The following is a 17,862-nucleotide window of genomic DNA, read 5'->3' as shown; positions in this document are numbered from 1 at the left end:
CTGATTCCTCGAAGCACAATTCTGCTCAGTCAATGTAATGCGAACCTTGTCGATACTGTTAAATGTCTGATTTTTGGTTACGACTGTATGAGTTATAACTAGTATAGTCGAGTCGACAAATGTCGTCAATTAATTTCAGTAGTTCAAATGTTAACGATTGCACCTGTTACTTGCTGCAACTTTGTTTGAATCAAAGTAAGGATCAAGTAGGTTCACTTATAGTTTCTATATTTGAATCTGAGGATAGATTGTTAATTGAAATCTAAGTTGATGGCATGTGCACTTGTGCACAGCATGTGCATTGTGCACAGCCTGTTTCCTGCATAAAAGGGCTTTGGATTTAAAAATGGTTTGACAGTATATGCTGTCAGATATATTCTACTGCCCATACTTTGCTTTAGTTTAAAGAAGTATTAAACCTTTTAAAGGTTAAATCTGCCAGGGAATGTTGATGGGGTTAATACTTAAATAACTAATTGGAATCTGAAAATGTGAAGGCACATGGGAGGGGTGTTTGATATATTCTGAACAGGCTGTTAAAAGGGGTAAGGTTAAGGCTTATAAAAGAGGAAGGACATCGGATAGAAAAGAGAACCCAGAGGATTAGAGGTTAGAGAACACACACACATACAGAGAAAAATACACACACTGGGAGGATATAAGAGAAAAAGAGAGAGCTGATAGAGATACAGACAGAGGGAATAGACACAGACGGACAATATAGGAGGAGAGGAAAAGAATACCACCTGATGTTAGGAAAGGAGATAGAGGGAACTGGAAAAGGTTTCTTTTGATAATTCAAGCATAAGTTCAAAACTGACCACTGATTTTTGGGTTTTGGAAAGAAAGGAGATAGAGGGTGGCTATACAGAAAGCATAAACTGTCTTTTCTTCCTGCTAATTGTTCGATTCCCAGTTTGTTTGACCTGTTTCAAACAAGTGTTGATTTCCTCTCAAGTATCAGTCAGGTTTCTGCTGTTTGGTTCTTATTGGTTTGTTTTCTTTTGGAGTTAGACCGTTTGAGTTCTGAGCCCACTCCCCTGCTTGTTGCTGTCATTTTGTTACCTCTTCCCATTGGCTATAACTGCATCTTGCATTGGGATTTTGTTACCTGCTGTTACTGCTGCTGCACTTGTTGTCATTGTTACTCTGCTGATTGCCCTCTTCTTCAATTGTCAAATATTTCCAGGTACACAACCTCTGAAACCATGTATTGTTGAAAGTTTGAAGTTGAAGCAGAAATAAAGAAATGAACATCTGTTTATGTTATAATATTGGTGTTAAAAAATAGGTTGAATGTTAGTTGGGCCTGTATTTGTTTAACTGCAAACTGCAAACATTCTGTATAAATTAACATGTATTCTAAGTTGAGATGAACAAGTAGATAGCATTAGCTTGATAAATCAGATGTGTTTTAAAGCATGCAATCGCTAGCTTTGTTTCAGTTATGATACCATAAACATAGAATCATAGCAAGCACATGTATGTATTTTTGCCTATATCTCTGAACCATCCAATTTGCTACATTCGTTTCTATTTGACTCCAAGATAAGATGTGCCCCAAACTAATTCTCTTGCAGCGTTACATTAACAAGGTAATAATGTATGCTGACCCTTCTACTGGACTACTTGTTTTCTACATAGTTTCGATATGAGCTTCAATATAGATTCATCGTTTCGAAATAACGCGACTGCTTTTCTGAGTTCAATCAACAGTGGTTTTCCTAATAAACAACTAATCTCATTTATCAAGACCAAATGGGCTAGTTCTGCAATCCGAACTAGAAGGTCGTTTCTTAATGCAAATTTAGTGTACGTTATTAGTTTGCTTGCAATCCCCTTAGCAAATTAACAAAACTTATTCACTCCTTAAAGGCGAGGCATGAGATAGTTCTTACCTCATAAACAACCAATTAGGCGATCAAGCAAAAATTTGGATTCATCATATGTAGTAGGGATTTAGTATGTTAGTTGCTTAAACAAGTAAGTTTAGTATTTTTCTCCTTTATCTTCCTAGAGACAAATGTATTAGAAATGTAGCCACTTTAGGATATCCTTTTTTCTAAAATAGAGATGACCCTCGCCAAATAAAAATGCAAAATTGCGGGGCCCTCAATAAATAACCATAATAATTATTTAGAATTCAGAATAGGCCGTTTAGTGAATTTCATGGCCTTCTACAAAATAATAACGCGCTAGACTCTTCAGGCACGGTTTAAGTAAATTATATTCTTAAATTCGGGTTCACATTGATGTGACCCAAATCCAAATCTCAACGGAGTCAAAATGTGTTAACAACTACGGGTGCATTGATTGTGACGTGGTTCGAGATGCATTTTCACGACGTTGCAATTCTATAAAAATAAGTGATAATGATAAAAGCGGTTTAAACTCAATAAAAGCACGTAAGTCATAACATGTATTTAAATCAGATATTTAGCCATTATAACAATTTAAGCGACCGTGCTAGAACCACGGGATTCGAGGGTGCCTAACACCTTCCCTCGGGTCAACGGAATTCCTTACTTAGAATTTCTGGTTCGCAGACTTCATTTGGAAAAGTCGAATATTTTCCTCGATTTGGGATTCAAGATAAACCGGTGACTTGGGACACCAAAAGCCAAACCTTTCCCAAGTGGCGACTCTGAATTAAATAAATAATCCCATTTCGAATATTGTCACTTAAATTGGAAAAACTCCACTCGCGCATTTAACCCTTCGGGGTCGGGCGCGCAAAAAGGAGGTGTGACAGCTCTGGCGACTCCGCTGGGGAATTAACCCAGAACCACTGGTTCAGGGTTCAAGAATTCTAGCTTAGAATAATTGTTATATTTGGCTTTATTATCTGATCTTTATTACATGTTTTTGCATAACGTGCTAAATGTTGTCTTTTACCGCTTTGATATTATCTGAACTGTATATAAACTGTGCCGAAACCCTTCTTTTCTTACCTCCGGGGAGAAGCTCGCTGGTCGAGACTCCCTATTCTGTTAGTGTCAATACCTGAAATAAGAAAGAGGTCGGACAAGTTACAAAGCCGGACGATCTCGCGGGTCCCCGGTACGTAGCCCCCTCCTCGACTCGAGTTGTCCACTCGGGTACACAGTCTAGAACAAATACCCAGGTTATGAACCTAGAATAACTTGACTTCATGCCGGATCCCTAGTAGGAACGCTTATTTGCATCATGTTGCATTTGACTTAGGGGACTCAACACAGGGGTTGGGTCCGTCTAGGACAGGCAACCTGAAATGAAAAGACCATCATGCTGCATTCCTATCTGTGTTGTGCATTTATTTGCTTCGGTTCGGCATGTCGACCGGTTCCTTAAAAAAAAAAAATAGCAGCGTAGGGGAGATAATTACTTATTTTGAAAAATAAAACCAATGTCCAAGTAGTATCAAAACCTCGCCGGAATTTTTCTTAAAAAAAAAAATGTCTTTTTATTGAAAGTTAAAAAAAATATAAAAATTTTCTTTTATCACTTTCAAAATCAAAAAAAAAAAGGAGAAAAGGTATTTATTTTAAAAGTAAAAAAAAACGGAAAGTTCATAATTCAAAAAATGTTGTTTCTTTCATAGTACCCCTTTTATGAATTCAGACTAATAGTTCAAATTTTTCCTAAAAAAATAATAATAATAAATATTTTCTTTAGTCTTTATCTCTTTTCAAAAATAATAAGAAAATACGTATTCTTGATTTCTAGGTTTGTTTGATTTTCTCTAGTCACGATAGGCCCGAATTACGCCGGTTTGATTCTCACCGGATGTGAGATACGTAGGCAACCCTCGTCGGGTTCAACCTCATTTTTGCTAAAATAGCCAAAATCAATAAATAAATAAAAAATGTGTCAATTTTTAAAAGAGTCGTAAATAAATCAGGTGACGTTGTTTTGTCATAAATAGCCGAATGTTCCCGAAAGGGACGCCGGAAGGCTGACTTTGTCTAAATAGCCACCTTTGGGTCTTATTTAGCATTTTACCCAGTAGACCCACACAGCCTTAAAATCTTCGTCCCCGAAGTGTTTAACGGCCGTGTTCAAAACTTGATCCCCTCTGTAAAAATATTTTTGAGTCAGTCATTTTTGTTAAAATCACCTTAATAAATGTGCAGGATGAGCACGATGCAAAATGAACATTTTTCAATAATGACCAAAATCCCTGTCAAGTTACGGCTATGGTGGAATGATCTAGGTGTTGAAGGACAAAATGGGGTTAAGAAATATCTGAAAGGTCTTGTGGGTCTGTTGGAAATCCAGCCTCGGGGAGATATCATAAGGGCTTTGGTTACCTATTAGGACCCGGCGCACAATGTTTTCCATTTCTCTGATTTTGAGCTCACCCCGACTTTGGAAGAAATGGCCGGATATATCGGGAATACTGAACTTCCGTTGAGGGAAAAATACTTGGTCGCCCCGAGAGTCGTCACGGTACATCGGTTCCTGGATTCATTGAAAATACCTAGAACAGTCCACAACCCGGATCTAGCAGCCGGATTCTGTACTCCATGCTTCATATATGATAGGTACGGTCACGAGGGGGATTCAATAATCCAATCAACAAACTGTGCAGCAAAGGAGTTCGTCAGAAGTGGGACGAGCACAGACGGGTAGCGTTCATGATAATATTCCTGGGCCTTCTGGTATTTCCAAGGAAAGATGGAAACATTGATTTGAAGATATCTGGGGTCGTCAGCACTTTACTCACGCAAAGTGACAGTACTCTCGCACCTATGGTGGTATCCGACATCTTTCGAGCTCTCACAGCTTGTAAAGCTGGGGGAAATTTCTTCGAAGGTTGTAACTTGCTCCTACAGGTATGGATGACCGAGCACCTCTGCCATCATTCCGAGATTTTGAGCCATGGTTCCCCGGAAAAGACCCGCATAGAAGAATCTTACACGAGAACCAAAGAGATCATTTTGCCCAAAGGAGTCCTGGCATGGACCTCGTTCTTTCAAGCTCTTACTGCCAGCCAAATACAATGGACGTTGGGATGGTTGCCCGTTGATGAGATCTTATATATGTCGGCGGCTAAAACTCATTTCTTGCTGATGGGGCTTAAGAGCATTCAACCTTACGCACCCGGCCGAGTTTTGAGACAGTTCGGAAGATACCAGACAGTACCTCATGAGGAAGATCTTAGCGCTCAAGCAGTTGAGATAAGTCCTAACAGACAGTTCCCAGAAGCCAAGATTCGCCAAATCTGGAATGAGGGTCAATATTTGAAATCAGATACTTGCGTGCGGGATCGAGCCAAAGGAGAAACGGCGCCAAGTAACCTTGCATGGTACAGAAGGGAACTTGAGCATGAAAGGCCAGCTAAGAGACCCCACATCCGGAATTTCACTGAGTCATCGCAAAGGCATTGGGATTGGTTAGCAAAGGAAAGAGGCTATTGTGCCGAAATCAGCAGGTTAAAGCAACAAGTAGAAGGCATGAAATACGAGCACAACGTGCAAATTGCTACCGATCTGGGAGAGCGGAACAGGTTAATTCAAGAAAATGAAATGCTTAGAGCCCAGATCAAACAGATAAGGTTGGATGCAGATAAACAGCCAAGGCGTCGATCAGACGAGCACCTGATAAAAAGGCTAAAAAGCGAGATCAGAGAATGGCAAGATGGTTTGGAGAAATCAGAAAACGTCATAGCAGAGCTCAAAGCACAGTGGGATACAAGAGCAGATAAACATCGTCGATACCTGAATCAATTGGAAGGCGACCATGAGAAAACTGTTGCTAAAATAAAGAGAGAGATGGCTGCACTTGAGATCAAAGCAGCTAATCAGGCCAAGGATTTCCAAATTGAGAGCAGATACTGGTACGTCTCAATAGCCCAGATGAAGTTGGAAGTACGGCGACTGAAGCATCAGCATGTACAAGATGCTCAAGTCTTCAAGATATGCAGCGATCAGATAAAACACCTGCTCGTAGAGAAGAAGCAAACCAGAGATAAGATCAAGGCCATTGCCCATGCCATCACCAGACGATGCCTACGATGTGAGAACATGTCCAGCGTTACCGTCCTCTCGGCAGTAATGGGTTATGTCAAGGAGACTATGCACGAGCTGGAGCAACTTGAGAGGGATATCACGCCTAGGACCGCGGCGAGGCCGAACGATGCCCCGCGGACACCAATTTTCAAAACCATAATGCACTTATAAGTCGAATCTGTATCTTAGCATTTTCTGCCTGTTTTCCATCAGGGTGATTTTAGTCTATGTTGAGTCTAGGTTTATTTTCGACATTTGCTTTTTCTTTCGCAAAATGTAGTTTGTAATAGACCACTTCAACAATAAAAAGGTTGCTTCTTTTACACCCATTTGTGTTTTTTCGAACTACGTAATGATCTGATTCACGTAGGCATCGTGATACGTAGGCAATCCTCATCGGATCCGGTCGCATTTCTTTTACTGCAAAATAAATAATAAAAAAAAACATAAAAAAAAACAAAAGAGAAAAGAAAAAGAAAAGGAAAAGAAGGGGAAAAACTAATAAGAGGAAAAATGCCGGAATGACGCATGCTCTCGTAGCAAACATATAGTAATCCACTTGACTGTATAGGTGCATCATGCCCAACGTGAGATTAACTATCTGTTATTTGCTACAAATTAACCGTGCGTTTGTCGTTGAGTTCCAGGGTTTTTTTTGAAAATACGGTTGGTTTGGTGAAAGTCTGGCCTCGCACTCATATTTCACGAGGTCAAGGAGAAGTGTTCAACTACCTGTTGTTAGGGCCAGAAGCAATACTCACACTTACTTCACCAGGTCAAAAGGAAGTGTGGAAATGTCTTCAGAAATTCCATTGCAAACAATCCCTGTTTCCGAGGAAAGCTCGATCTCAGCCGTCCTCACACCTGAATCCGCAACTGCGGAGGAAAATAGAATCCTACGGCTCCGCATGTTGGAAATGCTGGACGACTGGAATAATGGGAAAGAGCCGCCAAGTGTCGTCCCCGGATTCCCTGAATTATTCTCCAGGTCAAGCGGGACTTCTAATGTCCCCATAAATTATCCTGCAACCCCATTCGGATACCCGTCCACCTCAGCCTTCTCTGCTGGATCGCCTTCTGAGCCTCATCCCCGAATGTCGGCCACTGATGCAAGCATGAACACCTTTGCTGCATCGCCTTGCCCGGTTACGGCACAACCTACCACATACAAGCCAAGCTTTGACTCATCCTCTTTTACATTCCAAGCACCATCGTTCTCAATGGAACCAACCAGGTTCGCTACCAACACTAATCCTCTACTGCCTCAGTGCGAGCTTGCACCCGGGCAGGATCTGAACCCCAGATTGTAGAGCAAAATGAGATTGCCAAGAGAATGAGAAGCCTTGAACAAAGTTTGAAGAACATGCAAAGATTGAGCGGACAAAAGAGCGTCTCTTACGCCGACCTGTGCATATTCCCTCACGTGCACCTGCCAACGGGTTTCAAGACCCCAAAGTTCGAGAAATACGATGGGCACGGTGACCCCATTGCACATCTTAAGAAATACTGCAACCAATTGCGGGGAGCTGGTGGAAAAGAAGAACTGCTGATGGCGTATTTTGGGGAAAGTCTAGTAGGGATAGCTTCGGAATGGTATATGGATCAGGAAATGTCCCAATGGCATATATGGGATGATCTCGCCAGAGATTTTGTAAAACAATTCCAGTATAACATCGACATTGCGCCATACCGAAACTCTCTGTCGAATTTGAAGAAGAAACCTTCTGAAAGCTTTAGAGAGTATGCTATTAAGTGGCGTGAACAGGCGTCGAGAGTGAAGCCTCCCATGGATGAAGTGGAAATGGTCACTACCTTTCTCCAGGCTCAAGAGTCTGACTATTTCCAAAACATGATGTCAGCTATGGGTAAGCCATTCGCGGAAGCGATCAAGATTGGAGAGATGGTGGAAAATGGTTTGAAAACGGGTAGAATTCTGAGTCAAGCAGCCATAAGGGCGACCTCCCAGGCCGTCCAAAGCGGGTCCGGAGGAACGACGAGGGGGAAGAAGAAGGAAGAAACGACTATGGCAACCTCTGAAGCAAGGGAGTATCGTCATCCCAGGCCCCATTTTCCGGAAAGAGCCCCACAACACTACTACCCCCACTCAAATTTGGCATATGCTCATCAACCTTATATGGTCATGAATGCCCAACCTTATAACCATCCACCACAACAAGCCAACCGAGGTCCAGCTCCACCTCCTAGAAATCAGCCTCCTTACCACAACCACTATAACCCACAACCCCCGCAGAATAACTTCCGCCCCCAGGAGCCACCTCGACGGCGGACTTTCACGCCCATCGGTGAACAATATTCTACTTTGTTCCCTAAGCTAGTCCAGTTGGGTTTCTTGCAACCAATCCCCCAAACGAGGCAAAACCCAACATCGCCTTCTTACAAAGACGGAGTCAGATGCGCCTATCATTCAGGGGCCGAGGGACATGATACAAACGACTGCTGGTCATTGAAAAGAGTGGTCGAAAATTTGATAGAGCAGGGGAAAATAGTACTAAGGGACGAAGAGATCCCGAATGTGACTAACAATCCATTGCCCGCTCACAATAATGGGCCGCTGATCGGAATGATTTGTGAAGACAAAGAGTTCGACCCTGCTCTGAAAGCCATAATTGCCATTGTCGACACGGGGAAGAGGCCTGAAATAGACCAGAAACCAGAAAAGGGGGAGGAGGCCTGAAAAGAAGATAGAGAAGAAAGCAGTCCCTGTAAAAAATGAAGTTCTTTACATACCACGAGGTCGAGCTGAGAAGACGCAGAACTTCGGGATCAAAAAGACAAAACCTATGTACGTGCCGAAAGGGGCCTATATGGTCCGGGGGACGATTCAACCACCTCGGCTGAATGAGCCAGTGGTTATCGGACGCGTGCCACAAAAGCCAATGACCAACCCGTCCACAGTACCGTGGAATTATCAAAAGACTTTGGTAATGTACAAAGGTAAAGAGGTCATGGGAGAACTTCCAGAAAATACTTTCATTGGAAGGTATTCAAATACCCAAGAACTGAACAACGCCACACAAAGGCGCTTCCCTCCAAAGAAGCCCGTGAGTGTTGAAGAAGCAGAAGTGTTCTTCCAACAAATGAAAATGCCGGATTACGAAGTGATAGATCAGCTGCGCAAGTACCCTGAGCAAGTATCCATGCTGTTATTATTGATGAGGTCGACCGAGCATCAAAAGATCCTGCTGAAAACCCTGAATGAAGCATATGTACCAGTTGAAACCTCGATGGAGCAACTAGAGCGAATGACAGAAAGATTCTTCGCCGTCAACCAAATCTCTTTCAGCAAGAATGATTTACCCCCGGAAGGAGCAGCACACAACAAGGCTTTGCATCTAACAGTTAAATGCGAAGACTACTATGTCAAGCGGGTAATGTTGGATGGAGGATCAGGTGTTGACATTTTCCAGCTCTCCACGCTACAAAGAATGGAAATTGGGACCGGAAGAATCCGACCCAACAATGTCTGCGTAAGAGCTTTCGACGGCATCAAGAGAGATACCATGGGAGAAATAGACCTGTTGTTGGTCATAGGACCAGTCGAATTTCGAGTAACCTTCCAGGTGATCGACATGGACACATCCTACAATTTTCTCCTTGGCAGACCTTGGATCCATGCGGCAGGAGCCGTTCCTTCCACTCTTCACCAGATGGTGATGTTCGAGTACGAAGACCAAGAGATCGTGGTCCATGGGGAAGATGAGCATGCCATTTATCGGGACCCATCCATCCCGTACCTTGAACCAAGAGAAGGAAGCGAACATACAGTCTATCAAGCTTTCGAGGTTGTACTGACAGAGCAGCACAAAGAGGGAATACCCTGCCCCCAGCCTTTCCTGTCTAACGCCTCGTTTATGGTGGCCAAAGAGATGATCCGGCATGGATTTAGGCCAGGGAAGGGGCTTGGGCGAACCCTTCAGGGAATAACAGAACCCATTACTTTGCCAATCATCAAGAAACCTTTTGGACTAGGTTTCAAACCTACTCCAGCAGACAAAGAGTGGGCAAAGAAAAGGAAAAATGAAGGTTGGAAGTTACCTCAACCACTGCTGGATTTATATGCAACTTTCATCAGGCCGAGGTACATTGAAGAAGAAGATGATGAGGTCTTCACAGTTGAGGAAATCGAGGAGATATGTGGGGCAATGAGAGAGATGCTCTACGAGGTCCACATGGTTCAACCAGGTGAAGGCACAAGCACTGCTGAGATGATGTACATGGGGCCAAACGCCAAACTCCAAAACTGGGAGGCCACGCCATTCCCGACCAGACGGAAGTCCGGGTAGACCTGTCCTGCCACCTTTCCTGTGTCGCAAGTTATCTCCAGGACATGACTTGAATGTTTTCTTCTTTTCGATTGTTGCTTTTAATTCATAGTTGTAAACATTGTTGTCTTCCAACTTTCCAAAGAAAATATAAAAAAAAAAATCATCATTGCTTTCCCATTCTTTCTTTTGTTCTGATTTTATTATTTTTCCTTTTATCTTTCTTTTCAGTCCTAATAATGCGGCTTTAAATATGACATGCTTGCGGACTTCACGCCCAGATCACAATGAGTTATTTAACTGCGAAGTAATGAACCCAGAACCAGAATATGATGCGGAAGAGGCTTTTAGGGAGATAAACCGAGAGTTGGAATATTTCGAGAATAAACCTAAGCCAAATCTGAATGACACTGAACCGGTAAATTTAGGAACCCCGGAAGAAATCCGGGAGACCAAGATAAGCATTCACACGGACAAGAAAATGCGAGAGGCGATAATTCAACTTCTTTTTGAATTCAAAGACGTGTTTGCTTGGTCATATGATGACATGCCGGGACTAGGTGTTGATCTAGTGGTTCATAAATTGCCGATTCATCCTGATTGTCCTCCAGTTCAACAAAAGCAACGAAAGTTCAAAACTGAGGTCAGTGACAAGATTAAAGAGGAAATCACCAAACAACTGAAAACGGGAGTGATTCGGGTAGTCCAATATACAACATGGTTGGCGAATGTGGTTCCAGTACCAAAAAAGGACGGGAAAACTCGGGTATGTGTAGATTACCGAGATCTGAACAGAGCAAGTCCTAAAGATAATTTCCCGCTGCCCAACATCCACATCCTCGTTGATAATTGTGCCAAGCACGAGATACAGTCTTTTGTAGATTGTTATGCTGGGTATCATCAGGTACTGATGGATGAAGAGGACGCCGAGAAAACTGCCTTCACCACGCCTTGGGGCACCTACTGTTACCGGGTCATGCCATTTGGTCTGAAGAATGCTGGGGCTACTTACATGAGGGCCATGACTGCCATTTTCCATGACATGATGCATCAGGAAATAGAGGTATACGTGGACGATGTGATAGTCAAGTCCAAGACGCAGGATAATCACATCCAAGACTTAAGGAAATTCTTCGAGAGATTAAGGAAGTATGACTTGAAGCTAAACCCAGCCAAATGCGCTTTCGGAGTTCCGTCGGGCAAACTTTTGGGCTTCATCGTAAGCAGGAGAGGAATCGAGCTAGATCCAACTAAGATAAAATCCATCAGAGATCTACCTCCCCCGAGAACAAAGAAAGATGTGATGAGTCTTTTGGGCAGGTTGAATTACATCAGTAGGTTCATTGCCCAGCTGACAAGCACGTGCGAGCCCATATTCAAGCTGTTGAGGAAAGACGCAGCGATCAAATGGACAGTTGAGTGTCAAGAAGCCTTTGATAAAGTCAAAGAATACCTTTCGAATCCCCCGGTCTTGGTCCCTCCAGAACCGGGAAGGCCACTTTTCTTGTATCTAACAGTCTTGGAGAACTCTTTCGGTTGCGTCCTCGGGCAACACGACGTAAGCGGAAAGAAGGAGCAAGCAATCTACTATTGAGCAAGAAATTCACCGGCTACGAGGCCAAATACACTCTGCTGGAAAGAACATGCTGCGCTCTCACATGGGTTGCTCAAAAGCTGAGACATTATCTCCAAGCCCACACCACGTTCCTCATAAGCAGGTTGGATCCTTTGAAGTATATATTTCAGAAACCAATGCCTACTGGGAGACTGGCTAAATGGCAAATTTTGCTTACGGAATTTGACATAGTTTATGTCACTCGCACGGCAATGAAAGCCCAGGCGTTAGCAGATCATTTGGCCGAAAATCCGGTCGATGAGGAATACCAGCCATTGGATACCTACTTTCCAGATGAAGAGGTAAACACCGTAGAAGTGATCTCGGAGGAAGCTCATGTTTGGAAGATGTTCTTTGACGGAGCCGTGAACGCCAAGGGTGTAGGGATTGGGGCAATATTGATCTCACCTTCCGGTCAGCATTATCCCGCCACAGCTAGACTGCGTTTCTTTTGCACAAATAATACAGGTGAGTATGAAGCCTGCATTATGGGCATGCATATGGCAATCGATTAGGATGTCGAAGACTTACTGATTATGGGAGATTCTGACCTGATCATCTGGCAAGCTCAAGTCGAATGGGAAACTCGTGATGTCAAACTTATCCCATACCGACAACATGTGGAGGACCTCAGCAAGCGCTTTACATCAATAGAATTCAGGTATATTCCGAGGTGTCACAATGAACTGGCAGATGCACTTGCTACTTTGGCTTCAATGCTACCCTACCCGGGCAACGCCCACGTCGATCCTTTGGAAATCCAAATCAAGGAAAGACACGGTTACTGCAGTGTAATCGAGGCGGGATCAAATACGCAGCCTTGGTACCATGACATCAAGAGGTTCCTGAAGACGCAAGAATACCCCGAGCACGCTACTGGAGATCAAAAGAGGACCATTAGGCGACATGCAAGTGGTTTCTTTTTGAGCGGTGAATTGTTATATAAGAGGACCCCGGACCTCAATCTCCTAAGATGTGTCGATATCGAGGAAGCGAGAAAGATCATGCACGAAGTACACATAGGTGTGTGTGGACCTCACATGAACAGGTATGTCTTAGCGAAGAAAATCCTTAGAGCAGGTTACTACTGGATGACCATGGAAAAGGATTGCTTTAGCTTCGTTCGGAAATGTCATCAGTGTCAGGTGCACGGTGATTTGATTCATGCACCTCCCACGGAACTGCATCCCATGTCCGCACCTTGGCCATTTGCCGCTTGGGGCATGGACGTCATTGGACCAATTGAACCAAAGGCATCGAATGGACACAGGTTTATACTGGTTGCCATAGACTACTTCACAAAATGGGTAGAGGCTATCACCCTCAAGTCGGTCACTAAGAAAGCTGTGGTGGATTTTGTACACTCAAATCTTATCTGTCGCTTCGGTATTCCTGCGACTATCATTACAGATAACGCAGCAAACTTGAACAGTCACTTGATGGGAGATGTATGCGAGCAATTCAGAATAACGAATAGGAATTCCACGCCTTATCGGCTAAAGGCCAATGGTGCTGTGGAAGCGGCAAACAAAAACATCAAGAAGATTTTGAGGAAGACCATCCAAAATTCCCGACAGTGGCATGAGCAATTACCATTTGCATTATTGGGGTACCGCACTACGGTACGCACATCGGTGGGAGCGACTCCTTATCTTTTGGTTTATGGGACCGAGGCTGTAATACCAGCAGAGATAGAAATTCCTTCGCTTCGAATCATTGTCGAAGAAGAAATCGAGGACAGCGAGTGGGTCAAGACTCGGTTAGAGCGATTGACATTGATTGATGAAAAGCGGATGGCCGCAGTTTGTCACGGACAGTTATACCAACGAAGGATGGCCCGTGCTTACAACAAGAAAGTCCGACCCCGGAATTTCGAAGTAGGACAATTGGTACTGAGGCGTATTCTGCCGCATCATGAGGAAGCAAAAGGGAAGTTTGCTCCGAATTGGAAAGGCCCATACATTGTAAGGAAGATATTACCAAGAGGAGCATTGTATCTAGGTGATATCGAAGGAAATGACCCCGACACAGCAGTAAATACAGATGCAGTCAAGAGATACTACGTCTAAATCATACTCCAGTGGTCCTGACACGTTTGAAAATGGCGAAGGTTTTGTTCCCCACTACTCCCCCAAACACTACCCAATTCTCTCTACCAACTTTTGAGCCGCTTACAAAACAAAAAAAAAAAACAAAAAAAAAACAAAAAAAAAAGAAAACAAAACAAAACATTGATTGAGGCCTGAACTACGTTTGACTTGATTCCGAAAGGATACGTAGGCAGCCTCTCCCTGAGGTTCAGTCACACCAACAATAAAATCCCATTCACCCTGAAATTGAAACCGGGGCACGTCGAGCAGTTGAGAAGTTAGTATCATCTACCTTTCTTTACCAATCACAAGCCTTCAAATCAATTACCAAATATGGTGGGGAACCAATAAGCATCACAAATGGAGACCAGCACACTCTGAATTGAGAGAGAAAAAATGAGAGAGTCTCGGCGGTGAAAACCTTCGGGCACCATGAGGCGACGGGAGTAGAGGAACCAAAATGAGAGAGCTTGTTTAGTAAAAACTCGCAAAGAGTGCTATCAAGCAATGACAGGAAGAGAAATGAGAGAGGTCAGCCGGCGAAAACCCGCAAAGGGCGCTGTTGGCCGAAAAAGAATGACTCCACCCCAATGAGGTCTCGGCAAAGTTCCACCGGTTTGGAATCACAGATCTGTTCTGGTTCAGGAAAACGCAAGTTCATGGAAGGTCAGACGTCCAGTCCAAAGAGCATGTCATGTCATTTAAAGCCAGTGTTATCTTCCTCAGATAAGTCTTTCTCGTCCCAAAAGGGACACTCCCTTCCTGAATTTGTGTTCTCCTTTCTTTGCTTCTCTTCGAATCCCTTTTGTGTTTTAACCCCAAGTTCAGGACACACCGGAAAGGGCAAGTGGCAGGTTTGTTTGCACGGAATCCCGTCTCATGAAGGAAAGCGCCTCATTTCGTTGGTAGGATTGCCCAAGCCTGATGAATCATGACATTTGATTGTGTTTTAAAGTAAAGAGGAAAGGGAGAAATCTTCCCCAGCAAGTCCACTTTCAGATAAATCCCCACAGAGTCTCCCTCTGTACAAATCCCCACAGAGTCTCACCTTTTGAACAATCTCCCGCAGAGTCTCCCCAATATGAAAAAAAAAAAATTGGAATTTCCTCAGCACACCCCCAGCGAGTCCTTTTGTAAATATTCCCCAACAAGCTTACCCCAACAAACCCTTGGAAACTCGTTTCGAAAAAAAAAACCAGCATACCCCATTGTACAGAATCCGCACAAAGAATCCACTTTGTAAATATTCCCCCCACAGAGCTTCCTTTTGTACAAATTCCCACAGAACACCTTCAATAAAATCCCCGTTGAGAACCTCCAATCAAAACGGGACAAAAAAGAAAAAAAGAGGCCTTACGAGGCAAATCATCGCAGAATCTGGAAATACAAGCCTGAACAGTCTAGAAGGGTTTCGCCATTCGAATCAAATCAATGGCAGAACTTCACAACAGAAAAAGACGCAAGAAAGCAACTGGGAACGGTCAAGGTCACCAAACCGACCATCATTTCCGATCTAACAAATGATTCTTTGTCTGAAAGGTTGAAACAGGTCTGATCCAAGACAACCGTGCAAGAAGCAGGTGTTGCCCAAAGAAGAAGGTACACGGGTACAGGAAGTACTTCGGCAATGATGAATTCACTCGAAAGGTAAGCTTCCACGAAACTCCCTTTTATCTTCTATTAAAACAAGAAAACCAAAAAATAGATCGTGTAGTATTCTCGAGCTTTATCCCCAGCCAATCAGCATTAGGGTTTTAAACCCTAAACTGAATTTTCCTTTTAGTCAGCATTAGGGTTTTAAACCCTAAACTGAACTTTTTCCTTTCAGCCAGCATTAGGGTTTTAAACCCTAAACTGAGCTTTTCCATGCAATCAGCATTAGGGTTTTAAACCCTAAACTGAACTTTTTCCTTTCAGCCAGCATTAGGGTTTTAAACCCTAAACTGAGCTTTTTCTTTTCAGCCAGCATTAGGGTTTTAAACCCTAAACTGAGCTTTTCCATGCAATCAGCATTAGAGTTTTAAACCTTAAACTGAATTTTCCTTTTAGTCAGCATTAGGGTTTTAAACCCTAAACTGAACTTTTTCCATTCAGCCAGCATTAGGGTTTTAATCCCTAAACTGAGCTTTTCCATGCAATCAGCATTAGGGTTTTAAACCCTAAACTGAGCTTTTTCCTTTCAGCCAGCATTAGGGTTTTAAACCCTAAATTGAGCTTTTCCATGCAATCAACATTAGAGTTTTAAACCCTAAACTGAATTTTCCTTTTAGTCAGCATTAGGGTTTTAAACCCTAAACTGAACTTTTTCCATTCAGCCAGCATTAGGGTTTTAAACCCTAAACTGAGCTTTTCCATGCAATCAGCATTAGGGTTTTAAACCCTAAACTGAGCTTTTTCTTTTCAGCCAACATTAGGGTTTTAAACCCTAAACTGAGCTTTTCCATGCAATCAGCATTAGGGTTTTAAACCCTAAACTGAGCTTTTTCCTTTCAGCCAGCATTAGGGTTTTAAACCCTAAACTGACTTTTTCCATGCAATCAGCATTAGGGTTTTAAACCCTAAACTGAATTTTCCTTTTAGTCAGCATTAGGGTTTTAAACCCTAAACTGAGCTTTTTCCTTTCAGCCAGCATTAGGGTTTTAAACCCTAAACTGAGCTTTTTCCTTTCAGCCAGCATTAGGGTTTTAAACCCTAAATTGAGCTTTTCCATGCAATCAGCATTAGGGTTTTAAACCCTAAACTGAACTTTTTCCATTCAGCCAGCATTAGGGTTTTAAACCCTAAACTTAGCTTTTCCATGCAATCAGCATTAGGGTTTTAAACCCTAAACTGAGCTTTTTCCTTTCAGCCAGCATTAGGGTTTTAAACCCTAAACTGAGCTTTTCCATGCAATCAGCATTAGGGTTTTAAACCCTAAACTGAGCTTTTTCCTTTCAGCCAGCATTAGGGTTTTAAACCCTAAACTGAGTTTTTCCATGCAATCAGCATTAGGGTTTTAAACCCTAAACTGAATTTTCCTTTCAGTCAGCATTAGGGTTTTAAACCCTAAACTGAGTTTTTCCATGCAATCAGCATTAGGGTTTTAAACCCTAAACTGAATTTTCCTTTTTAGTCAGCATTAGGGTTTTAAACCCTAAACTGAACTTTTTCCTTTCAGCCAACATTAGGGTTTTAAACCCTAAACTGAGTTTTTCCATGCAATCAGCATTAGGGTTTTAAAACCCTAAACTGAATTTTCCTTTTAGTCAGCATTAGGGTTTTAAACCCTAAACTGAACTTTTTCCATTCAGCCAGCATTAGGGTTTTAAACCCTAAACTGAGCTTTTCCATGCAATCAGCATTAGGGTTTAAACCCTAAACTGAACATTTTCCTTTTAGTCAGCATTAGGGCTTTAAAACCCTAAACTGAGCTTTTTCCTTTCAGCCAGCATTAGGGTTTTAAACCCTAAACTGAGCTTTTCCATGCAATCAGCATTAGGGTTTTAAACCCTAAACTGAGCTTTTTCCTTTCAGCCAGCATTAGGGTTTTAAACCCTAAACTGAGTTTTTCCATACAATCAGCATTAGGGTTTTAAACCCTAAACTGAATTTTCCTTTCAGTCAGCATTAGGGTTTTAAACCCTAAACTGAGTTTTTCCATGCAATCAGCATTAGGGTTTTAAACCCTAAACTGAATTTTCCTTTTAGTCAGCATTAGGGTTTTAAACCCTAAACTGAACTTTTTCCTTTCAGCCAACATTAGGGTTTTAAACCCTAAACTGAGCTTTTCCATGCAATCAGCATTAGGGTTTTAAACCCTAAACTGAATTTTCCTTTTAGTCAGCATTAGGGTTTTAAACCCTAAACTGAACTTTTTCCATTCAGCCAGCATTAGGGTTTTAAAC

This window comes from Nicotiana tabacum, chromosome 5, assembly GCF_000715075.1.
Source record: "Nicotiana tabacum cultivar K326 chromosome 5, ASM71507v2, whole genome shotgun sequence".
Taxonomy (NCBI): Eukaryota; Viridiplantae; Streptophyta; class Magnoliopsida; order Solanales; family Solanaceae; genus Nicotiana; species Nicotiana tabacum.
Note: the sequence above shows the minus strand (reverse complement) of the source record.